At 41.9% G+C, this 26,275-nt stretch overlaps 1 protein-coding gene across 10 annotated transcripts in view; it reads left to right on the forward strand.

The window, feature by feature from the left end:
* SEMA5B (semaphorin 5B) overlaps positions 1-26,275 on the forward strand; it is a 578,355-nt gene that overhangs the window by 244,068 nt on the left and 308,012 nt on the right. Inside the window, exon 4 of one of the 10 annotated variants that reach the window (XM_058195280.1) lies at positions 18,372-18,456. The exons of the other annotated variants lie outside the window; for them this stretch is intronic. The gene's annotated coding sequence lies outside the window, so the exon portion shown is untranslated. The remainder of the gene's footprint in view (positions 1-18,371; positions 18,457-26,275) is intronic. 10 annotated transcript variants of the gene reach the window in all.

Consider the following 26,275-nt stretch of genomic DNA (forward strand, 5'->3'; position numbering starts at 1 on the left):
AACCCACAACTGGAACTGATCTTCATTTCTGCAGCCCTTCAGAGGATTCCTCTCCCATCATGAAGATCTCTCCTTCATTTCATCAATCCAGGGCAGAGGTTCCTCTCCCCTCCATATGCAGAAGGGTAGTCCTGAGCTTAGGAGATGGGTCATGGATTGCAAAGATCCCCATTTCATTTCTGCAACCAAACACAGTGCATGGAGGGGAGGGGAAAACCTTTGGCAGACCACAACCGCTTTCTGGGGAAGCCGACGGAAAAGATTGCAAATGTTGATCACAGACTCACAGGGTGCTTGGGAACTGGTCATAAGTGAGAACAGGCTATCAATCATCCAGATCAGGATCATGTAACCATAGAGAAGCAGAAAAATGTTTTACGACATCTGGAAATGCTTTATGGACTGTAGATCAATTTTTCTGACCCATCATAACTTTGAACGGTTGTTAAAGTTATAAGTCATGACTAGTCATAAGTCAAGGACTACCGGTAGCCTCTTGAAGACAACCTGCTCCAGCACTTCTGGTCTTCTGGAACTTAGTTAAAATGGACCTCTCTGTGGGGCATTTAGAGATGAATGGAAGATCTACAATCATCTGTTATTATGGTACCTTATTGTCTGATTGTTGTTTTGTCTTATTAGAGGTGCTGTAACGTTGGTCTTGTCTGTATTTTGTTATTGTTGGTCATTGGGAGCATAGAAGGATTTATTGGCATACCAGTTAAATAAATAAATCAGTAAATAAAGATGATTAAACAAAATATAAATATGGCAATTCTATAAACATAAGATCAAAGTAGCATCAGACAGAATAGCTTCTGAGATCCCCTTGCCCTTCATTTATTTATTTATTTATTTATTTATTTATTTATTTATTTATTTTATCACATTTATATACCGCCCTATCTCCCTAGGGACTCAGGGCGGTTCACAGGCAAGTAAAAAGTACATATAAATACAAACTAAAATACAATTAAAAAACTTATTCTACATGGCCCAATTATTAAAAAGCAATATAAATAATAAAACCCATTATAACGTATGGAAAGGTCAAGTTGCCATGATCATATGACGCCATGTGTTTTAGAATCCTTTGGCATGTACTGTTATCTTACTACTTTCCTACTGCCCAATGTTCTGTTAAGCAGTACCTTAGTAAGAAGTTCTGTTTATTTTATTAAAGCAATGATCATTTTAGATTCTCTGGGGGGGAGGCCTCTTGTTGTATTGCTAATAGATGGTACCGTGAATTAGCAAGGTGTAGTTTTTCTACCAGGCTTGAGTTTATGGTTCAGTGAAAATGCAGTCTGTGGATTAACGTCTGAATTCCCAATGAATGGAGGAGCTGATTTAAACTATCACTTTTAAACATATTGGCCTGAAGTTCTTTTATGGTAAACAAGAACTCATCCATGTCTGTTTCTGATTTATTTTCATGCTATCATCTTCTGCAGCTTTGAACATTGATGTTAAACAGTACACAAGGCTGACAAATGAGCATCCTTTGCTGTTAATGGATGATTCTTTGTAAAAAGACAGGTTTTAAGTGGTCCTGCAAATAAATGTTCTTTATCTGATTTGCTTTTGTTATGTTGAGATGAAAAACATGTATCCTGGCAATGCTTCAGTTCAGAGAGTTTAGAGCTGACTCCATTTAATACCATGAAAAAAAACCCCTGGGATTAAGTTGCTCTCAGAACAATGGTAGTTCTGGAGACTTTTACTTGTGTATGGTCTGTATCAGTGCAGAAAATAACTCATCTTTGAAAACCCATATATTTTCTATGTCTTATGTACTTTTTTTTAAATCCTTTTAGAATGCCATTTTTGGTTTTTGGTTGAAAGCATTTTGGATTCCTTGAATTTATCTCCCTAGTTATAATGCCCCTGTGGCTTATTTTTCCCACAGTTACAATCACATATCTGTGGGGACCCAGGTCTCACATATATTGTAAATCTTAAACTCCTGGAAAATGTACTTTAAACTTATTGTTAAATAATAGGTATGAAGGAGGATTGCATGCTTAGGGCCTTAGGACATACCTAATTCACAGTTCTTCAGCTAATATGTTGATCCAGATAGTTATATTCTTTTGGATTGCATAATGCTGTTGTCAAAAAACTGCATAGCTTAAATATATATATTATTCCCCATAATCAAATGTCGTTCTGGAAATACATTTGTTGATGGATCAAAAAGAAGAAAATACAAATTGTTCTCTACTAAAGTTGTATAACAGAAATTCTGTAATACAACTTCTTTAGCTGTAACAATACAATACAGAATCCTGTAACATGGATTTTGTTAATCCTTCATGTTAACTGGAAAAGCTTATTGGATGTTCATGATTATGTTTGTAAAAACATAAACATACAAACAAAAAATCTCTTTGTAAATTAAGAATGGTTGTATATAAAATGGCATATAACAAGTGAAGCTATTTACAAGACTCTAAAGGGCAAATTCCATATGAGGAAGAACAGAAAGGTTTTGTAATCATATTTAAAATTGCAGATTGCTTTAGAAATTGGATGTCATTGAATTGTGAGTGAATATGTATGAAACTGAAAAAGGCTGGAAGAAGACTGATTTGTCTCTTCTGATTTCTCCTCTCTATGAAGTAGTGAGAAGAGGACATACATCTTGTTACAGAATTTTGAAAAGAGGTGAGGCTGGTAGAAATTTAAAGCTACTGTGGGGTTTCTTTGTAGCTTCTGCAAGAGGAAAGGGGGTCTGAATTAGTTAAACTGTTGTGGGTTTTTTTATGCATGGATGTTTTGTTTGTAGTATTTAACAAACTGTTTTTAATTAAACGATTTATTATTTAAACTCCAGTAACTCTTGTCAGCTTTTTGGTATAAGCTAAATGGTGTTCGTCACAAAATTCTACAAGAGGAGGGATGTGTTGCATTTTTGTTTTGCTTAGATTAACATTTAGAAAGATGATCTAACTTGATACAGAGATTTTCAAAACTACAAGCTTCATTAAATCGCCCCCCAGGGATGGATTCCCTTGTGAAGTATTTCTAGTCCAAACTTTGCATTTTTCAACTCCTGGGTACTAAGCAGTATTATGTTTCAGAGGTGAGTTGCAGCAGGTTTTGACCAGTTCTGGGGAACTGGTAGCGGAAATTTTGAGTAGTTTGGAGAACCAGTAGTAAAAATTCTGACTGGCTCCATCCCCATCTATTCTCTGCCTCCCAAGTCCCAGCTGATAGGGAGAAAATGGATATTTTACAGTATACTTCCCTTGCCACGCCCACCAAGCCACATGTCGTGTCCCACTCCTCCGCTGACGGCCGGGTCGGGGAAGTTCGTATCAAGCGTGCCTCTGCAGCTCTGCCAAAGTCCTATCAGAGTTCTCAAGGCAGGCAGGAGACCAGGAAGTGACTTCAGCAATCCAAGTTAGACTTTGCCTGACTCAGAGAATGCCAGAAAGCAGATCCTTTATATAGGCCATGGGGTGTGGCTCCATGACTCAGCACTTATCCAGGCCTGCCCCTCCCTTCTTTTTGCTGATGTCACCTCTCAATTCTCCGGAAGCGAGGATCTCTCCAGCCTCCAGCTGTTGGCAATCCTAGCTCATGACTGGCTTCACATTCTTCAGGCTCACATGCTATGGGGAAGGGATTTAGTTGCTCCGTTTGCCTGGGCATGGTGCCAGGACTGGGGGCTGAAGGCACGTCAGGCCCTTCGTCTTGCTCGGCCTGTCCGGGCATGGTGTCACGGCTGGGGCCTGGAGGCATGCCAGGACATTCTTCTGAACTATCAGCGTCCGGGAGGAGATAAGAGGGGCCCGGCTGTGGCAGGGGGAGCGGGCGAGACACAACCCACACTCACAGAATTGATAGTAAAAATTTTTGAAACCCACCTCTGTTATGTTTGCTTATGCACACTTTTAGACTGAAAGTAGACTGTGAGTTGTGTCTTCATTGATGCTCATTGTTTGACCACAAAGAAGCCCGTCTCAGCTTAGTATTCAGAATGGAGATGTGTTTATCTGTACAGAGACAGAGAAAGAGAGAGAGCACAAATAAATTTTGGCAGATTAGTCCAATTTAGAATTTAGTTCCAAGTGCATTCTACAAAGTTTGCTTTCCTCCCTGGTTCCCCAAAGCGCTTTCCTTTGCAACCCTAACCCCGCCCCCATTCCCTGCTATGCTATGCAAAGGAAAGCGCTTCGGGGAACTAGGGAGGAAAGCATTTTCAGGTTGTTTGAAGGAGAGGGGGAAGATGCACACTCTTAACTGCATGCATCGTGGTTCGTGTTGGAGGATGAGAGGCAGAGGAGCTGGGGATGCTAATGCCTTGGCCCTCTGCCTACCACCCCTGCCCTCAGGCTGCCCTGGATAAGATCTCCACCATCAAGCTGTTTTGAGGAGGTTGCTAAGCTGGCTCTTCAGCCACAGCATCCAGAACCTCTCCACCATGCAGTCCTTGCAGAGGGCTTTCATTGAGGAAAGAGCCAAGCCGGCATCGTCCAGGTAGGCGCCCCCTCCCCACCTGTCAGCCTGGGTCCTCCCCCGTTTCTCTTTTAAAAGTAGTCAGTCACGTCCTCCGAGACCTGCTTGATGGTGGAGATTTTATCTGGGTGCAGATTCCCCCTCCCTTTCAAATGACCGATCACCCCCCCCCTCAGCCCCATTCCCTGCTATGCTGTGCAAAGCGCTTTCCTCCCCAAATCCAAAAAGTGTGGCTGGTGCTGCCACCTGAAAATGCTTTCCTCGCTGGTTCACCAAAGCACATTGGAGGGGAAACTGGCCACTGCCTGAAACATGGCTCTGCAAATTGCATCAGGCCAATGGGCAGCGGTGCTGGAAAGGAGGGACGTTTTGCTTTAGGGGCTCCCAGATACAGAGAGGGCTTAGGCGGTGGTGGCAGCTCCTCACATTGCTGAAAAGTGACGTCATTGGGGCCATTGTCTGCGCTGAGCTGCCTGCTGGGCAGCCAGAGGGGGAAGCAGCTGCGAGCCGTGGGGCCCGCCTTGCTCGCCAAAGCTGCCGGGCATATTCCCCCGCCCCAGACTGTCCCAAACAGGTTTGTTCCTCAGGCTGTGCCCCGACCCAGATCCACTCCATCTGGAACTGCCCGAAAATGTGACACGCAGAGGTCGAAAATGTCCAAAGGGTAGGGACTGGTGGGTGGGTGGGGCTACATTCGACATATATGATGCACCCAGATTTTTGCCCTCTTTTTTGGGGTAAAAAGGTGCGTCTTATGCACTGAAAAATATATATAGCTGCGTAGCTCACAAGCAAGTCACTCTGAGCAGCATGCAACAAAACTAAAACAATAAATATCTAAAACCATTGTCATTAACAAATATTAAAACAGCTAAAAACAAGAATAATAGATGAAGGGATATTAATAGTTAAGGGAGCCACCGCACTAGTTCACTCATTTTTTGGCAGAAGATGAATCAAAAAGAAGACATCAGCGGCAATATATGATTCCAATATGTAACGAGATGTTTACATTACATATAAGCATGGCCAGTGTAATCTTGGGGGGAGGGAAACAAGATAGAAACTCGGGGAAAGGAATGGCTTTTTATGCCATATTGACTCACTTGGCTTTCTCCTCTTTTCTCTTTGGCCTTTTACAGCTGTGAAATAACTTTCCAGCTCATTGCTTCCAATGTCAGGGAAATAAATTACACCACTTCCAGGGCTGACACAGTTCTTGCTCTTTGTTGTGAACCACTCTTTTTACCCTTGGAAAGGAAGGTGTGAAAAATAGCACCGGACCTTGTGATACCATACCAAGGACCATAGGATAGTACCCTTACTTTAGAATAGAATAGAATAGAATTTATTGGCCAAGTGTGATTGGACACACAAGGAATTTGTTTTGGTGCATATGCTCTCTGTACATAAAAGAAAAAGAAAAAAAATACCTTCATCAAAGGTACAACATTTACAACACAAATGGTGGTCATAGGTTGCAATTTAACTCTTAATGATAGCAACAAAAAGTTACAGTCATACGTATAAGTGGAAGGAGATTGGTGATGAAAAGGATGAGAAGATTAATAGTAGTATAGATTTAGTAAATATTTATTTTAATTTTAAAAATTATGCAATACTCAAGTATTCTGGTTGATGTTATCCCTTGAATCTTTGGTTGTGGTGCACAACTGAGAAGATTCCTCCCCCCCAATATATTCTCTCATCAAGTTTGTGCTGGACAAGATCACTTAAAACAGTCACCCTTGTATTGCCCTAAATTCTGAAGAACTGATATCCTAAAGTTGTATGCCTTCTTCTGGCTGTTTATCAGTGTCGCCTCTAGTATGCTTAGAAAGTTGATCCTCAGCATTAATAATATTAATAATAATAATATTTTAATTTATAGACCGCCCTTCTCCCGAAGGACTCAGGGCGGTGAACAGCCAGTTAAAATACAGGAAAACAAACAATATTAAAAACAACCCTTAAAAAACTCATTCAATTGGCCAAAACTAAAACACAGTTACACCCTATAAATTACAAAAAATTTAAAACCCCAATTAATCAAATTAAAATTTTAAAAAATCAAGCCAGTCCAGCGAGATGGAACAAATAGGTTTTAAGTTCGCAGCGACAGGTCCCAAGGTCAGACAATTGCCGAAGTCCCGGGGGAAGCTCGTTCCACAGGGTAGGAGCCCCCACAGAGAAGGCCCTCCCTCTGGGGGCCGCCAGTCGACATTGTTTGGCTGACGGCACCCTAAGGAGTCCCTCTCTGTGAGAACGCACCGGTCGCTGGGAGATTGAAGCCGGCAGAAGACGGTCCCGTAAATATCCCGGTCCTAAGCCATGGAGCGCTTTAAAGGTCGTCACCAAAACCTTGAAGCGCACCCGGAAGACCACAGGTAGCCAGTGCAGTCTGCGCAGGATAGGTGTTACGTGGGAGCTATGTGCTGCTCCCTCAATAACCCGCGCAGCCGCATTCTGGACTAACTGGAATCTCCGAGTGCTCTTCAAGGGGAGCCCCATGTAGAGAGCATTGCAGTAGTCCAAGCGAGATGTAACGAGAGCATGAGTGACCGTGCATAGGGCATCCCGGTCCAGGAAGGGACGCAACTGGCGGATCAGGCGAACCTGATAAAAAGCTCTCCTGGAGACGGTCATCAAATGGTCTTCAAAAGACAACCGTCCATCCAGGAGCACGCCCAAGTTGCGCACCTTCTCCGTCGGGGCCAATGCTCGCCCCCGACGGACAGCCGCATCTGCAGCTACTGTACCGGGGTGCCGGCATCCACAGCCACTCTGTCTTGGAGGGATTAAGCTTGCGCCTGTTTCTCCCCATCCAGACCCGTACGGCTTCCAAACACCGGGACAGCACTTTGATAGCTTCGTTGGGGTGGCCTGGGGTGGAAAAGTACAGCTGAGTGTCATCAGCGTACAGCTGGTATCTCACCCCAAAACCACTGATGATCTCACCCAGTGGCTTCATATAGATGTTGAACAGGAGAGGCGAGAGGATCGACCCCTGTGGCACCCCACACAGGAGGCACTTCGGGGTCAATCTCTGCCCCCCTGTCAACACCGTCTGCGTCCGGTCAGAGAGGTAGGAGGAGAACCACCGATAAACGGTGCCTCCCACTCCCAACCACTCTAGCCGGCGCAGCAGGATACCATGGTCAATGGTATCAAAAGCCGCTGAGAGGTCTAATAGGACCAGGGCAGAGGAGTAACCCTTATCCCTGGCCCTCCAGAGACCAACGCGACCAAAGCCGTCTCAGTACTGTAACCAGGTCGGAAGCCGGACTGGAACGGGTCTAGATAGACAGTTTCATCCAGGTACTGGGGTAGCTGACATGCCACCGCACTCTCTACAACCTTCGCCGTGAAGCGAAGATTGGAGACTGGATGGTAATTACCTAAAACAGCTGGGTCCAGGGAAGGCTTCTTGAGGAGAGGTCTCACCACCGCCTCTTTCAAGGCAGCGGGAAAGACTCCCTCCCGCAAAGAAGCATTTGTAATCCCCTGGAGCCAGCCTCGTGTCACTTCCTGTGTGGCCAGCACCAACCAGGAGGGACACGGGTCCAGTAAACATGTGGTGGCATTCAACCATCCCAGCAACCTGTCCATGTCCTTGGGAGTCACAGGATCAAAGCTATCCCAAACAGCCTCAACAAGACGGGCCTCGGAACCCTCGCCTGGATCTACCCAATTTTGATCCAATCCGTCCCGAAGCTGAACGATTTTGTTGTATAGATAACCGTTAAACTCCTCGGCACGCCCTAGTAATGGGTCCCCCCGCCCCTCCTGTTGAAGGAGGGAGCGGGTCACCCAAAACAGGGCGGCCGGGCGGTTATCTGCTGACACAATGAGGGAGGAAACGTAAAAACTCTTCGCCTCCCTCAATGCCACTAGGTAGGTCCTACTATAGGACCTAACTAGTGTCCGGTCAGCCTCGGAGCGGCTGGATCTCCGGACACTCTCTAGGCGTCTTCTCCGGCGTTTCATCTCCCTCAGCTCCTCGGAAAACCAAGGAGCTGGTTGAGATCGGCGCCGGGTCAGAGGCCGCAAAGGCACGACACGGTCTAGTTCTTCAGTCGTGCTTTGGGCCAGATTCTCAGGAAACGGCCCAAGCTCTGTCAGGAACCTCTCAGGGTCCATCAGGCGCCTGGGACAGAACCAACGTATTGGTTCTGTCTCCCTGCAGTGGTGGATGGCGGTCAGAAAGTCTAGACGAAGGCGAGAATGATCTGACCATGACAAAGGTTCAACAACTAAATCCCTTAAAATCAGATCATTCAACCACTGGCCAGAGATAAAAATCAAATCTAGGGTGCCACCCCCGACATAGGTAGGGCGGTCAACTAATTGAGTCAGGTCCATGGCTGTCATGGAAGCCATGAACTCCCGAGCCACCGAAGAGGCCATGCCAATTGATGGCAGATTGAAATCCCCCATGACCAACAGTCTAGGGGTTTCAACTGCCAACCCGGCCAGCAATTCCAGCAGCTTGGGCAGGGCTGTTGTCACGCAGCAAGGAGCCAGGTACGTGATCAACAAGCCAACCTCAGTCCTACGACTCCACTTCACATAGAGGGATTCACACCCGGATATCTGAGGCACAATGGTCTCCCTCGGTTCCAGACTCTCCTTAATAATAACCGCTACCCCACCTCCCCTACCCTGGGCCCTCGGCTGATGGAATGCTCGGAAACCTGGTGGGCACATCTCCACTAGGAGAAACCCCCCTTTGATGCCCAACCAGGTCTCCGTAACGCCCATAACATCCGTGGTCCCCTCCTGAATTAGATCTGATATCAGGGGGGCTTTGTTAACCACGGATCTAACGTTACATAACATCAGCCGAAGGCCCACTTGGCCACTCGGGGAACGGGAAAATCCTGGGGGGCCGGAGCATGCAATCGCTCTTAAATAGCGAGGGCGTACCCCCTGAACCTGATGTGGCCCCCCCCTTCCATCATATCTGCCTCTCCCACTTACCGTATCGATGACCCGACCCTGATAAACTGGAACTAAACCCACCCCTGTCACCTTAGGACCCGTTAAATTGCCGCCACGAACATCAGCTGGATTGTACCTTAATAGCACTTAGAATATCTAAGAGAGTTGCCAGGAATACTAGTAATACTGGAATTCAAATTCTAGCATACATGAATGATTTTAAAAAATACTGTTGCTTAATAGTATGACAGCTCATCTGAAAACTGGGAACATTAGCAACAGGCCTTTAATCAAGTGCTATTTTGGATAGTAGTGGATATATAATTCCAAGGGTTTCTACCCATCCAATCCAATTTAACAGACTGGGCACGATCCTTTCATAGTTAATTGTATTGACTAGCAGGATCTAGAAGATGGGCCTTCTCTGCTGTAGCCCCTGCATTGCGTAATATTCTCCCCTTGGAGATTAGAATGACCCAATCCTGTTAGCTTTTTCCAAAGCTTTAAAATTTTTGCTATGTACTGGACATGGGGCTCAGAATGTGTAAAGTCACTTAACTTTATTATTAGTTGATTAATCATCATTGCTGCTGCTTGTACTTATTTATTTTGTAAATGTTTTTATTGTTTTAATTTTTTTTTCTAAATTGTTTTAATTGTTTTATAATGTTAGGATTGTAAACTGCCCAGAATCACTTGGACAGCTATAGAAATTGAATGAATGAACAAATAAATATAATGATTCTCTAAAATTTGCAATAGTTGTAAATGATATTTTGTGAGAAAGAAACATCCGTAGTTTTTGTGAGCGATACAGGAGGCAGGAAAATCAAAATGTGCATGGAATCTTTACAAGGGCTCCCCTTCCTTAGCATTCACAGTGAGAGAGTTGATCCCTCAGAAAATCAGGTTCTAAATGGTTTAGAGCTTTAAATGTTAAAACTAATGTTTTAAATTGTGGCGAGAAAGTGGTTGGCAAACAGTTCAAAACTTTCAGCCCAGGCACTGTGTACTAATTAATAGTCTAGGTGTTGCTTGTTGTCACAATTGATATATCTGAACACGCTTCAGGGATAGCTCCATATAGACCATGTTTAGAGTAATTTAACAGAGTACGCCTAATGGTTGCTAGTTGGAGCAAATCAGGAAGACTTTGTCTGTTTATTAGATTTACATCCTACCTTTCACCCAGGAGCTCAAAGCAGTGTACTGTGCTGTCTCATCTTATTTTCCACCACAGTCACCCTGTGATAGAGAGTGGGCTGAGAGAGTGATGGGTCCAGAGTTACCCATTGAGCTTCCATGGCTATGGGTAGACTGGAAATGGAATTTCTTATTCTTAGCCCAATCCCCTCATCAATACATCACATAAGCTCTCACTTGTAGCCAGCACATTAACCTTAACAGAAGAGATGTTTTTCAACTCGGCTACCCCTAAAATTGGAGAAAGAAACATTAATAACCTATGCTATGCTGATTATATTATCCTGACAGCTGCAAATACATAGAATCTGCAAACCCTAGTACTAAAAATCAAAAAGGACAGTGAAGAAATGGGACTAAAATTAAGTATCGAGAACAAATAACCACAAGTAGAACAACCAGCCTTCAAACTGACAATGGAGATATTGAAGTAGTGGAGAGGTTCTGCCTTTTAGGATCAACCATCAAAAGTAAAGGAACATGCAGTAAAAGAAATAAGTTGTAGACAAGCACTTGGTAGAACAGCCATAAAAGCCTTGGAAAAGATATTGAAATACTGTGATGTGTCTATACCTACAAAGATCAGAATCATACAAGCCATGGTATTCTCTGAGACACTCTGTGGAAGTGAAAGTTTGACCTTAAAGAAGCAGGATAACAAGAGTAATTGATGCCTTTGAATGCTGGTATTGAAGACTTATGAGAATATTGTGTGAGAAGCCAAGAAAATAATCAAATTGTTATCAAACAAATCAGCCCAGAAGTCTCACTCAAGGCACAAATGAGGAGGTTCAAACTATCCCACTTTAGACACATTTATGCAAAGACCCTCTGAAAAAGACTCTAATTGTGGAAAAGATGGAATGGCCAGCAGAAAGGCCTCAATTACAGTGATGAGTGTATCAATGGGAGACTTGAGAGAACAGATTAGGGATAGATCATCACAGAGAAAATCTATGTAGTCATTAACAGTTGAAAAAGACATAATGGCACATAACCAGTCATTCAGATCCAGAAGGTTTAGAGGCAGTTGCTGATCAAGGAAAGTTCTCAAATAAGAACCTTTGTTTTATGGAGAAGCATAACGCCATACCATATTGACTCAACCCCGATTTTACATGGCTTTCTCTTTGCTAAACAGCATTTCCATGTTATCTCAATTTAATTTCAAGATAATTAATTTAATGAATGAATGGGCATATGTGCAAGTTAAGCATCATAAACTGATGCCTGGTGTCAGATATATTCCTCCAACCACCTTCTGGGCATAATGTCTGAGAATGGAGTGAAACTGTAGAATTCAGTGACCCAAAATCTAATTCTGCAAAGTGATTAAGGAGGATGCCATTGCTGCTTATATTGCAATTTGCCACAAGGTTAATGAGAATTAATAAGGCAATAGTACTTCTAGCCAAGTTCCAGTGCAGTCACCAACATTATAGTCACCCATAGCAATCTTACAGCTATCTCTTTTCTGGTAGCTAGTCTGAAAGTGGTCTGGAAAAATCAGGATGCTCCAAATATGTGTGGAATTGTATGGTCACCAACTTCGCCAAAAAGATACATCTGAAAAAGACTATCATCAGTTACCTTATATGGTGAAGGGAAAGTGATACTGGGAAAAACTATTCTATAATATAGTTGATACGGATAAATATTGGGAATGAGAGAAGAGACTACAGTATAGAAAAAATAATCAGGTTATTCAAAGACCCAAAAAAGAATGAAAATGGTGACCTTTTGGTGAGTACCTGACAAGAAAAAAAATCTGTTTTGAATATGTTATATAAGCCCAAGTTCTTTCATGCATAGCGATGACACAAGAATGAATTAAAAAGCTGATTGATTTGATGTATTATGATTAAATTGATAATTAATTAAGGCTATAAGGGTAATGAGATGTTCTTAGTGAAGGACAGACCATCATGTGATAATGTCAAGTGTGGGCTTGTGAAAAAAAAGAAATTAAAGTGAAAGTAGAATAATTGCAGGACGGGAAATAATAAGTTGTGTAGGAAAAAGTGTTAGAACATAATATCCAGTTGGATGAAAGAAAAGTGAATGAAAGGGGTGAGCTACTTGAAAGAGAGTGAAAACAATAATGTTATGAAGGGCCATTAGAAGCATGTGGAGCTATTCTAATAATAGGTTATTTAAAAAAAAGTATGGTAGAAGCAAAAGGCTTGAGGAAAAACTGCATATGTGAGAATGATTGTTGCAAAAAAAATAAAACAATTCCTATCAATGTTAACGTTCAAGAAAAAGAAAAACAAGGATGAATGCTAGGAGAATGTTGTAAAATTGTAAGGCTGCTGGTATAGTTGGTGTAACAGTAAAACTTTTTTAAAAAATGGATGAGGCTTGCTTACAGAGTGGTTACTACTGTATATGCAACTTGTTTGAAATTTATGTGAAGATTGTGTCAGTGTATGGTGATTAAAACAATGTTATTATACTCCTATACCAAAGCATACAGCAACAAGAGTAAATGAAAAACTATAGTGGAATTTCTTAATAGCCATGTGTGGAAAAATATTTGGCAAGTGAGCAAAGTGAGCAAAATTTGGAAAGTGAAGTGTAGCTTTATATTAAGTTAAGGATGTGCTCTTTAACAAGTCAGAGAGAAGTGCAATGTGTGAAAGAAATTTATTATATGATTGATTTAAGAGTGAGATTGAAAGAAAGTGTATGATATGAGTCAACTGGAGCTTGGTAGTGTCCAAATTCTAACTAACTAACTAACTAACTAACTAACTAACTAACTAACTAACTAACTAATTTACTAACTTAAGTGTGTCCCGTGGAAGTAAAACGTGTGAGAATAAATGGAATGCTTAGTTCAACATTAAGCAGGGAGAAAAGCAAAGTGTGCTTAGACTGTTTAGTATCTGTTTGGATAAATGTTTGAGGAATGCTTCTGATGACATTAGAGGTTTGCTGGCTAGAGCTCTGAATGTGCATGTACTATTATTTATATGAAGATAATCCCATGCTTAAACTGAGAACCCAAATGACTTGTATGATGCAGTGAGGAACATGGTTTTGAAAATTGGTATGTCTAAGACCAAGGTAGTTGGGTTTGAGAAGAAAAGGGAGTGGATGATGGGAAGGTGAAATCTGGATTAAATAGACAAATTTTGGTGTCTTGGTAAAATATCTACTAAAAATTGAGAAATGGATGAAGACATTTTAAGTCATGGAAATGTTGGTAGGAAAGTAGTGGATAGTGCATTATTTGATGCAAGGAATAAATTATCTGTGCAAAGAAGTGAAACTGACTGAATAATACCATACTTATGCATTTTTCATAACATGGAAGTAACAATTGGTACCTCAGGAGAAACATAAAAGTTGAGCGCAGTGGAAATGAGGTACTTAAGAAGTATGCCTAAGTTTTTTTTAATAGGATCAGGAATGAATGTGGATGGGAAACAGAAGTGAAATAGCAACACAAGAGAAGATCTGTGATGTTGTTTGGTCATATAGACTGAATAAGGATTGAAATGCAAGACAAACCTAAGCAGAAAGAATCAATAGACGAAGATGGACAGGATGATATAAAATATAAGAGAGAGGGAGAAAGAGAAATTTTAAAAATAAAGGTGATATTCTGTGTACAGATGGTGCTATAAAGAAGAATGGTTTGCAAAGAAATAACAATGTAAGGAAATAGAGTGACTAATATCAACACCAACTAAAAATAGATATGTTTCCTTCTCCTTATCTTGTGCCTTCTTTGCCCTACTACTTCTTATTCCTTTTCTGTAGTTTGCATAACCATGCGTATCCTGACAAGGAATAGCATGATTGGTGTGTATGTATGTATACTGTTTTTTGAATATCAGCAGCTCTAGTAGCTTATTCCTTAGGCTTAATTTTTAATATTTATGTATAAGAATAGACTACAGGAAAGATGGTTTTATTAAGGAAATGCCTGACTGAATAAATGGATAGTACAGTAAGAACTATTGACGCAAATCATTTTATGTGACAGAGAAATGGGGGCTGGGATAAATACCTAAATAAATTCTCAAGGCTGAAAGTACTAGAGCACCAGTGGGTGGTACGTGCAATTTTCTTTCCTAGCCCCTTCCATTTTAGAGTGGCAAGAAAAAAAACCAACCCAGGCATTTTATTTGAAGAAGAAAAATGTGTTGCTTGTTTTTTATTGACATCTGTAGTTATTCTTTCATGTTGCTACTTTTCCAGTAGTGCTAAACTAGCATTTCCCTTAAAAATATATTTCATTTTATTCAGTTTGGATGCTGCCCAACTCTGACTAACTCTGGGCAGTTCACAACAATAAAATAACATAAAACATAGTGTAGTATCTTCACCTACTGGTGTTAATTTATGTTGTACTGTAGTTGAGGGAATTAGAGTTGTATAATAACTGCAAGGAAACAAACTTAGAGAAGATGACTAGCAAATCTGAATTTATCTTCCCTTTAAAACCAATTAAAAATATTTCTAGTTGAATAAATTGCAAATGTACTCTTTGCCCAATTAAGCTGTCTTTCTTATAAAATTTTGTATACTGTTTGGGTATTTTATTTATTTGTATGATTAACAGATATGTTTCCCATTTCAAGACAATTAACGAAAATCATAGAATGAGAAAACAAAGCAACAATAAAAATAATAGAAATGACAAGAAGGGGAATTAGGGGAAAACTAATTAGCAAGTCTGTAGCTAAACTTTATGAATTAGTGCCTATTGATTAAAAGGCAATGAACTATTTTTTTGTTTGTTTCAGAGTATAAGGAGATATATGACATTATTTCAAGCATTACTGGAGATTATTTAAAGTTACCAAATTCCCTGAGATCTAAGAAAATGTAAAAGAAACAGCAATGCAAATGAAAAGAATATGGTGGTGTTGCATTCCTTCAGATAAAATAAATCGGCCTTTACATTAACTGACTGTGCAGGAATCCTGAAACTGAAAATAGGATTAGTTTCTTTCCTCAAGGAAAAAGAAAAGGACTCATGGGAAAACCACTGTGTGAATTTTTTCCTCCATAGAGACAATTAATTTTTACAGCATGTAATCATATTACCGCACAGTAGGAAATCTTGGTAGTTCCATGAAAGGCAACCATTTGTCTCTTTCTCTGTTTGTATTGTCATTGAAGTTGAGATAAAGAGCTTTCTTCTGGAGGTAAAAAGTTTTATGAAATTTTCTCAAGGAAGCGTACTCTGGAAAATTGCCAGATGGCCATGAGTGTTACAGTGATGTTTATAAAATTGGATTGTAGAACACAGATTAATAGGTTAATCAAACCAGCTATATTTGTGCATAGATGATACATATCTTGAAATACTAACTATTTGAAGAAAAAGAGGAAAGCGCTATCACTTTAAGGTTCCTGAAGCACATTGTCTGTTGCTGATAGAGGAAAGCAGCTGGGCATGTTTGATTTGATGTAAGAAGAGAAATTCTGAATATTTAAGAGAGGAAAAAAATATGTCCTATATGCTAAATTGCATTTTGAGTTCCATTTATGAATGTTTGTATATTAGTTGAATATCTTAGCACAGTGATGGCAAATCTTTTTGGCACCATGTGCCAAAAAGGGAGCACGCACACAACACCAAGTGCCGAAAAGGGAGTAATTCGTGTAGGCGCACAGTTTGTGTGTATGTGCACGTGCTCGTCAGGGCCGAGCTGCCCAGGGGGCATGTGTGCGCCAAATAAGGTACTTCCGGTTTCCGGTGCGCAGATGCATGCCGGCTAGCAAGTCTTCCAGCTACTGCCGTGCATGCGCATATACTGATCAGCTGGTGGCCCACATGCTCACAGTGCGCATGCTCACGTGCATGTATGTCCGGCCAGATGCTTTCAGCCCCAGAGGAGGAATGCCCAGTTCTGCATTGGGTGGAAGAAGTGTTTATCTCGGCCTTTTGAGATGGGAGGGGCCAGACTGAGGGGCAGTACCAATGAGAATTCTCCCTCTTTGAGTGTCATCAGTCTCCAGGTAGAGTCTTTTGGGACTTCACCTGAAGGAGAAGAGACAGTTCTGCGGAGAGAGAGAAGTGGAAAAAGTGGGATCTTGGCCTGAATAACCAACTTGGGTTTCTTCTCTGCGCAAAACTTTCTCCTCCAGTGGGTGAAGTCAAGGAGACTCTTCCCGGAGACCAATGATGCCGCAGAAGGGAGAATTTCCATTGGTCCTCCTTTCTGGACACTCCCAATTCAGAAATTCGATGAAGCCCTATTCCCAGCTCACAGACCAGCTCTTCTGGTTTCCGGCACTGCCACACGCACAAAGGCCAGCTGATCATCATGTGTGCATGCGTGCCAGAAACCTGGAAGAGAAACAGGTGACACCATACATGCCAGATGACATGGCTCCATGTGCCACTTTGGGCCTGCGTACCATAGGTTCACCATTGTGAGCATTCTCTGAGAAGATAAAAAAGAGGTTGCTCTGTGTTATTTCTGTAACAGAGGCTAACCACGGGTATATTTTCAGAAAGTCTTCCTAGACCAATACATAAATAGATCTTCTTGAAGCACTTGCAGCTATTATAGTACAATATACATGGTAAGAGGAAGTAACTCTTGGCCATTTTCAGGATTAATCAAAGATATTTTATCATTAGTTCATTTTGCCATATCATTTTTTCTTTATTTTATAATAATTTGTTAGTCTTCATTTAAAGAATAAGCAATTCCATAAAAGAAAGCGGAAGGAAAGACAGAAAATTAAATATCAGTAAATAAACAAAAGATTTACTATTATCATAAAATGTAGAAATCATTATTTTGTTACTACAGTTAATATAATTTTAGTATTTGTGTTATAATTTAACATAGTATTAGTACTAACAATAGTATTTGTGCATCCTTAACCTCGCTTATAGATGTTAACTAGGTTGTTTTACAAATGTATTTTAACTCTGTCTTAAATTTTATTTAATTTAATTTCTATTAGATAGAATACACAGGTATGCACCAAGGGTGGGTTCTACTTACCATTACTATTGGTTCGCAGCGGGATCGCATGTGCGCGCTCGCTTCGCTTTCTGATGACATCGGGGTCGGTGGGTGGAGCCTATCCCCGGTTTTACTACCGGTTCACAAAAACCGGTCCGAACCGGGGGCAACTCACCAATGGTATGCACACACACACACTCATTCATTCATTCATTCACAGAGCACTCTGCTTGTATTGGTCTCTGACTGCAGTAATGGATTGTAATCCATTATTTAACTGATTACATAATTAGTTAAAAGTACCCTAAAATTATTATATTGTATAGTTTTGTGAAATATTTGTAAATCATTACAAAACTTTAAAAGGTAATGTTTATTTTGATGTCACCCTATTTATCATTATCTAAAACAAATGAATATCACCGTAAAAAAGAAGAAACAAAATTCTAAAACCAAGCACTGGATAATATTTTCCCTTTTCTCTCTTTTTCTCTCTCTTTCTCCCCAAGCCATTTTGACTTCAATGGGCGCTACAATGATTTCAGCCTACATGCCTTATGAGACGACTATTTGACTTTTGTAAAAATGTTGGTCGTAGTACACAGTGAAGCTTTTTAAAAATAACACAGTTGCATTTTCCCTATCATTTTTGCAGTTTAAGCTGTGGTTTCTTTTGCAGTCATTTCCTCCTCTCCCCTCCTTTTTTTTTTTGGTAGTAGCCAAATTTGGAGTAAGAAATATGAGGAGAAAAGTGCTATTTTTCTAGTGTTTCTGTTCTGCCTTGGCTCCTAAAAAGTAAACAGAAAAGATGTTATATTGCAGGATGTGAACATTCAGGACTAAGAACATCTTGGTGGTTGACCTACTGCCTTCTCTAAGCCTGTCCAGTAACTTAGCTCTTTTTGAGGTATTATCTCATTGCTACCACTTGCTTGATAAGTATTGAATAAACTGAGATGTTCTTTCCCTCTTCTAAGGAAATTGATGGGGTCAACATCCTTTAGACTTCACAATTGATGCTCTAGTTTATGTTGTATATCAGAAATTTATTCTCTCTCTCCCCACCCCCACTCCCTCCCCTGCCTTGGCTAGGACCATATAACAATAGAAAAAATGTTTCCTCTTTTCTGTTTTAGAAAAATTAATCTTTTGTAAATGGATGAAGAGCAGCTTTATTTGCCTTCCTTCTGCAACCTTTCCATTTTACCCCAATACATTTTGAGATTATATATAGCTCTTAATATGTACAGTCTTTTTCTCTTGGGTATTAATTCACTTTTGAACAAAGTTGGTATTATAAAATATAATCTACTTAAGCTAATATTATTAGTAGCTTTATGGGCTACTGATTAATGTACAGTACCGTATATACTCGAGTATAAGCCGAGTTTTTCAGCACGTTTTTTGTGCTGAAAAACGTCCCCTCGGCTTATACTCGAGTCTACGTCTTTCGGGACCCCCCACAGGAGGGGTACCGAACGGACTCCCATGGGAGGGACGGGAGCGGGCCCGCCGAGGTCTCGCGGATTTGTCGCCCCAGGCCGCCCCCATTCCCGTGTCTGGTGGGCGGACGGCGCAAACTTGGCGGGCTGTGCATTGGCGCGGGAAGCCCTGGTGGTGCAGTGTTCCCGTTCGCCTGGCCTCCGTCCTCCGATCTCCTGCGCTGGGAGCGGCGGCGAGCCAGCGAGCAACCGGGCACCGCGGACTTTGGCAAGGAGGAAGGTGGGAGGCGGAGCTGCCGGCTGTGGGGGTTGAGGCGTGCAAGAGGAGTGGCGTGGAAAGGCCTTTTGTGTGTGTGTGCGCGCCTGTGTGCCTAGGGAGGAAGCGGAGCTGCCGGCTGTGGGGGTTGAGGCGTGCAAGAGGCGCGCCTCCTCCTCTTCCTCCACGCCGCTCCTCTTGCACGCCTCAACCCCACCATCCCCACCCTCTCCAGCGTGAAGGTCACCTCCTCCTCTTCCAGGCGGCGGCGGCGGCGGCGGCGGCGGCGGCGGCGGGCGCCACAGCCGGCAGCTCCGCTTCCTCCCACGGTCCCAGTCCAGCGAGCGGTGGCGACATGCCGAGCGCCGCCCGCCACCGCTCGCTGGATTGGGACCGCTTGGTCCGCGCGCGGGCGGGGAGCCGCCAGCCTTCTCGGCTGAGGGAGGGAGGGTTTCAACGGTGAAAGCGCCGGCCGAGAAGGCTGGCGGCTCCCCGCCCGCCGCGCGGACCTGTTAAGCCGGTCCCAATCCAGCCGAACGGTGAAAGCGGAGCGCGCCGCATGTCGCCACCGCTCGCTGACTGGGACCGTGGAGGAAGCGGAGCTGCCGGCTGTGGCGCCCGCCGAGCCGGAGCCGCCGCCGCCGCCGCCTGGAAGAGGGAGGAGGTGACCTTCACGCTGGAGAGGGTGGGGATGGTGGGGTTGAGGCGTGCAAGAGGAGCGAGCGTGGAGGAAGAGGAGGAGGCGCGCCTCCTCCTCTTCCTCCACGCCGCTCCTCTTGCACGCCTCAACCCCCACACAGCCGGCAGCTCCGCCTCCCTAGGGCACACAGGCGCACACACGCACACACACACAAAAGGCCTTTCCACGCCACTCCTCTTGCACGCCTCAACCCCCACAGCCGGCAGCTCCGCTTCCTCCCACCTTCCTCCTTGCCAAAGTCCGCGGTGCCCGGTTGCTCGCTGGCTCGCCGCCGCCTCCCAGCGCAGGAGATCGGAGGACGGAGGCCAGGGCGAACGGGAACAGCCCACGCCCAAGAGGGAAAGGGAGCGAGTGGGTGGGTGGCTGGGACGAGACCCCACCACAAACACACACACACACGCCCGTGAGACGCCTTGCTTGCATGTCACACACACGCACCGCTCGCTGGGAAAAAAAGGATGGATGGATGGATGGAAGTAAGGAAGGAAGGATGGATTGATGGATGGAGGCGACCGCTTTGAAGCGCAACCCTTCTCCCGCAACTAAGGGGGTCAATGTTTTCCCCAATCCTAGGTGTGGGAAACAGTCATTCTTTCTTCCCCTAGTCTCTCCGAGATCGCACTGCAGCGCCCATCATCCCCAGCCGGCAATCTGAGCTCGTGCCATCGATGTGGTCCTTGAACTTCCCCTCCTTGTTTCTAACCCAGCCTAGGATGGCCGGGCGTGGAGGGTGTGGTGGTGGTAAACGGCCAGGAGAAAGCTTTCGCTCTTTTCGAGAGGTCCTCTTGGAAGGCTGCCTTGGAAAGGGAAAGTGGGAGGGGCAGAGATTTCTCCTCAAAGGTCCCCTTGGAAGGCTGGGTTGGAAAGGGAAAGTGGGAGGGGCAGAGATTTCTTCCTCGGTCCTTCTAGAGTCCTTGAGAAACTGATATCATACAAGGTTAATAAATTATACCTCCTCCTCATTGATGAGTTTTTCATCCTGAAATTGATTGAAACATTGTACCATCATATGCTGCCATAGTATAGTGTTAACAACATCTGTAAAGATGATATATGAGCATGACACTAAGTTTTTCTATATTTCCCTTTATTGAAAAACTTCCATCATGCTTCTTTCTGAAAACAAAGGTCATTATAATATACCTCATTATATATTTGATTTGATGATATTTCAGTTAATAAATACCATTTAAGGTGTTAAGCTTCTTTTCTTTTCAGCAGCAAAGTGAATTACAACTTTAAAGAACTTTATTACTTTATATTCATTTATTTTAAGTATAGATTTTAGATTTTTAAACAAATATGTTTAGAGCTTTTATATCTTTCAAGTTATTCAAATTATCCTCAGCAGGTATATAATGGCATCCAATTCCAATATCATGTTGGGGCTTTTGAGCAAGGGAGGAGGAACGTGAGCACCGCCTTTCGCTGGCATTCCGGGATTTCCCTTTGTTTAGAGCTGGGAATCCTCCTTCCCCTTTGCACTCCCTCCTCCTCCCTCTCTCTCTCTCTCTCTCTCTCTCACACACACACACACACACACACACAGACTTCTAAAGTCGATTGGCACAATGAAAGGCAAAGACCACAATTGTTTTAAGAAAGAAGCTTTAGCAGGAGGGGGATGGGAGGGTGTTTTAAGTTTTGGCAAACAGCCAGGCCAACTGTATTGGAGAAGGTCACACAACTGGCCTTAACATTTTAGCTGCTGTCTTTTCCTCACACTTGGGTTTAATGATATTAGAGACCCTTATTGCCCTGCCAAAAAAAAAAAAAGAGCCACCCCAACGTCTATGAAAATTAACCTTCTGCCAAGAGACACTGTGCAGGGTATTTTCACTATTGGTGTGCATACAGGCTTAGATTTGTGCTGGGTTCTTAGTGCTTAGAGCACTGACCTTCAGAGGCACCCTGGTCCCCTTGGAAGCTAAAGGAGGACTCATTTTCATGCTTGCAGTTGTATTGTCAATTTCTGTGAGACAATGTTGTTGAAGTAACTCACTCACTCATTCATTCATTCATTCATTCCTTGTGTGTCCAATCACACTTAGCCAATAAAAATTCTATTCTATTCTATTCTATTCATTCATTCATTCATTCATTTATTTTGTCAAATACATATTAAATAATTATATAAATATAAGCATGAATTGAATACATAAAAGGAATACAACTAAAGGGAACATTAGGACAGGGACGGTAGGCACGCTGGTGCTCTTATGCACGCCTTACAGACCTCTTAGGAATGGGGTGAGGACAATACTAGATAGTCTTTGGTTAAGGCTTTGGGGATTTTGGGAAGAGACCACAGAGTCAGGTAGCACATCCCAGGCATTAACAACTCTGTTACTGAAGTCACATTTTCTGCAATCTAGATTGGAGAGGTTCACTTTAAGTTTTGGCAAACAGCCAGGCCAACTGTATTGGAGAAGGTCACACAACTGGCCTTAACATTTTAGCTGCTGTCTTTTCCTCACACTTGGGTTTAATGATATTAGAGACCCTTATTGCCCTGCCAAAAAAAAAAGAGCCACCCCAACGTCTATGAAAATTAACCTTCTCTGCCAAGAGACACTGTGCAGGGTATTTTCACTATTGGTGTGCATACAGGCTTAGATTTGTGCTGGGTTCTTAGTGCTTAGAGCACTGACCTTCAGAGGCACCCTGGTCCCTTGGAAGCTAAAGGAGGACTCATTTTCATGCTTGCAGTTGTATTGTCAATTTCTGTGAGACAATGTTGTTGAAGTAACTCACTCACTCATTCATTCATTCATTCATTCCTTGTGTGTCCAATCACACTTAGCCAATAAAAATTCTATTCTATTCTATTCTATTCATTCATTCATTCATTCATTTATTTTGTCAAATACATATTAAATAATTATATAAATATAAGCATGAATTGAATACATAAAAGGAATACAACTAAAGGGAACATTAGGACAGGGACGGTAGGCACGCTGGTGCTCTTATGCACGCCCCTTACAGACCTCTTAGGAATGGGGTGAGGTCAATACTAGACAGTCTTTGGTTAAGGCTTTGGGGATTTTGGGAAGAGACCACAGAGTCAGGTAGCACATTCCAGGCATTAACAACTCTGTTACTGAAGTCACATTTTCTGCAATCTAGATTGGAGAGGTTCACTTTTAAGTTTGAATCTATTGTGTTCTCGTGTATTGTTGTGGTTGAAGCTGAAGTAGTCATTGATAGGAAGTACATTGTAGCAGATAATTTTATGAGCTATGCTCAGGTCATACCAAAGGCGGCGTAGTTCTAAATTTTCTAAAGCTGGGAATCCTCCTTCCCCCTTTTGCACTTTTATTGTTTTTCGTTCAAATAAATATTCATGTTATTTTACTTGGCTCTATCTTTATTTTTTACATTGACCAGTAGCTGCCTCATTTCCCACCCTCGGCTTATACTCGAGTCAATAGTTTTTCCCAGTTTTTGTGGTAAAATTAGGTGCCTCGGCTTATATTCGGATTGGCTTATACTCGAGTATATACGGTATTTAATTTTTATTGCTGTATCATTTTATTATTTTGAATGCTCAAACTAAGTTTTTAATCAATTCAGAGAGCTTGGGCTAGTTACTGAGTAGATTAGAAATGAAACAAATAATTCTAAACATTTAAACATCTCATTCATAATTTGAAAATGCAAGCACATTTAGATGCCAAGCCATTGTATTAATATTCTGTGACTTGGTGCCATCTAGCCCCCATCAAACAACCCTCAAAGATAACAGAATTCCAGAGAAAGATGAATAGCATTATTTCACATATGTACTTTAATAATCATCCAAAAATTGATAAGTCCTTAATATTAATATTAATTAATATAATATTAATATTAATATTAATAAGGGCCGGTTTAGCTCTGCCTGGTAAGGCCTGTTATTAAGAACACAAAGCCTGCAATTACTGCAGGTTCGAGCCCGGCCCAAGGTTGACTCAGCCTTCCATCCTTTATAAGGTAGGTAAAATGAGGACCCAGATTGTTGGGGGGGCAATAAGTTGACTTTGTAAATATATACAAATAGAATGAGACTATTGCCCTATACATTGTAAGCCGCCCTGAGTCTTCGGAGAAGGGCGGGGTATAAATGTAAACAAAAAAAAAATAAAAAAATTCTTGGCATCACAGGAGATCTTGTTGAGGAAAAAACCCCACATTTTAAATTTAATTTTGGGCTCTTGCTGTGAGGGGCTGCTTGAATGGTATTGGTACTGCATGTTGCTGAGTACCTTTTTCTGTATTTCTTAGTGAACCTGCTCAACATTGCTGTGTTTAAATGATGGTTCACTAGTTAGGGAGAAAGCAGATTGATGCACCAGTTGTTAAATCCTTCAGCCAGTGAACTGCAACTACCAGCTGGTAACAAATGACATTCCCTTCTAGCTAGAATTTGAGAAAATAAAGTATATTGAGAAGGACAGATGAGCAGCAGACTATGCTATGCTTGAATTCAAGTGCAACAGCCAGTAAGGGAGAGAGCCACTTTAGTGTAGTGATTCAGGTGCTGGCCTTGAAACTAGGATACTGTGAGTTCTAATCCCAGTTTAAGCATTTGAAAATGGCCGAGTAGCTTTGAGCAACTCACTCAGCCCAACCCACCTCATAGGATTGTTGTTGTGGGGAAAACAGGAGGAAAAAGGAGTATTATGTATATATGGAATAATAGGAAATAGAATTGAGTTACTTATAAACTAATAAAAGTGCAATAAAAATCTAATATACAGTTTATTATGTTTGAGAAGAGATTTTGAAGGCAGTTAAGTACAGCTGGAACATATATGTCTGTGCATATATGTCTGGCTGTCATCTGTCATTGGTGGATGCTTCAGACATGCTATATTTACCTAATATTACCTATATTATTTAAATTCTATACTGTTAAGAAAATGGCATTAATGTTGGTCAGGAGTTATGTCATATTAATGTCTAGTACATTTTCTATTTTGCAATGTGAGTCATTAGTGAAAGAGGTAAGTTTATGCTTGAAGCCACATAAAAAAAGAAATAATAAGAAATACCTCAGTTAAGGGAAAATGTTTCAATATCCTCAAAGATCATAGAGTTAATCTCTTTCCTGAAACATTGAGTAACCAGAAATCATGCCATAATTTTATATTTCTGAGAATAATCCTGATGTTTATGTGAACATTCTAGTCACAAACAGAGTTACAACTCCAATTAATAATAATGTTAAAATTGAATGCAGGTCTTAGGAGCCACTTAAGCATTGCTTAGGACACAGGATGATCAGTCTATTCTATTTCCAGCCTGTGGTTGCCAAATATAGAAAGCAGGACATTGCCACCCTTGTTCTATCTTGCATAAAGAATGTTTTTTATGAGTACAGTGTTCGCTTTCCTATGAAGGCAACATGCTCTGTCCAATATTTTGAGTCTAGCGCAAGAGCAGTAATAATATATTTCATATTACTCACGAAATCCTGAGAATTGGTGACTTACAGTGCATGTCAATTTATTTTTAATCATTCACGTTCCTTGATATAAACAGTTCTGGACTTTAGGTATAAATGTGAGCCTTGATATATTTGTATTTTTAATTCACTTCACTTCGTCTATGAAGTCATGTTGTTTAAATATACTCTGGTTTATGTGAAGGTTATCCGTGTTCTGTGTTGGAGATTTGCTGAAATTTCATTGAAATGTAAAATGTGTGTCTATATGTGACAGACATATCTAGAAGGGAAAGGGACAGACCAAGCCTTGCCTTCCTTGATAGTAGATAAGACTTTCTACCTTGGGTAGAACCCAAGCAGGGGTGCTGATTCCATCAGTTTAAAGAGCTGTAGTGGTGCAGTGGTTAGAATGCAGTATTGCAAGCTAATTTTTCTAACTGCCAGCAGTTCAATCCTGACCACCTCAAGGTTGACTCAGTCTTCCATCTTTCCAAGGTCAGTAAAATGAGGACCCAGATTGTTGGGACCAATATGCTGATTCTGTAAACTGCTTAGAGAGTGCTGAAAAGCAATATGGAATTGTATATAAGTCTAAGTACTATTGTTTATTCTTTCTGATTATTTCATTTGGAGGAGAATTACTTACACCAGGACATATTTTCCTTTCAAAAGCACATTCACCATGTTTTAGTCACAGGTGTTTTTCTTGACAATCCAAGTTCTCTCAAGTTAACTGAGAGATGATTGTCAGATCAAGGAGCATCATGAAATACAGTCTCCCAGTTCACTGAAATAACACTGGAAGGATAATTCTCCAGAATCATGAAGGCGAAGGGAAATCTGCTTCAGCTCAGTATAGTATGCTGACTTTATTTGCAATTACTGATGCCACTGAAT

This window comes from Ahaetulla prasina, chromosome 1, assembly GCF_028640845.1.
Source record: "Ahaetulla prasina isolate Xishuangbanna chromosome 1, ASM2864084v1, whole genome shotgun sequence".
NCBI lineage: Eukaryota > Metazoa > Chordata > Lepidosauria > Squamata > Colubridae > Ahaetulla > Ahaetulla prasina.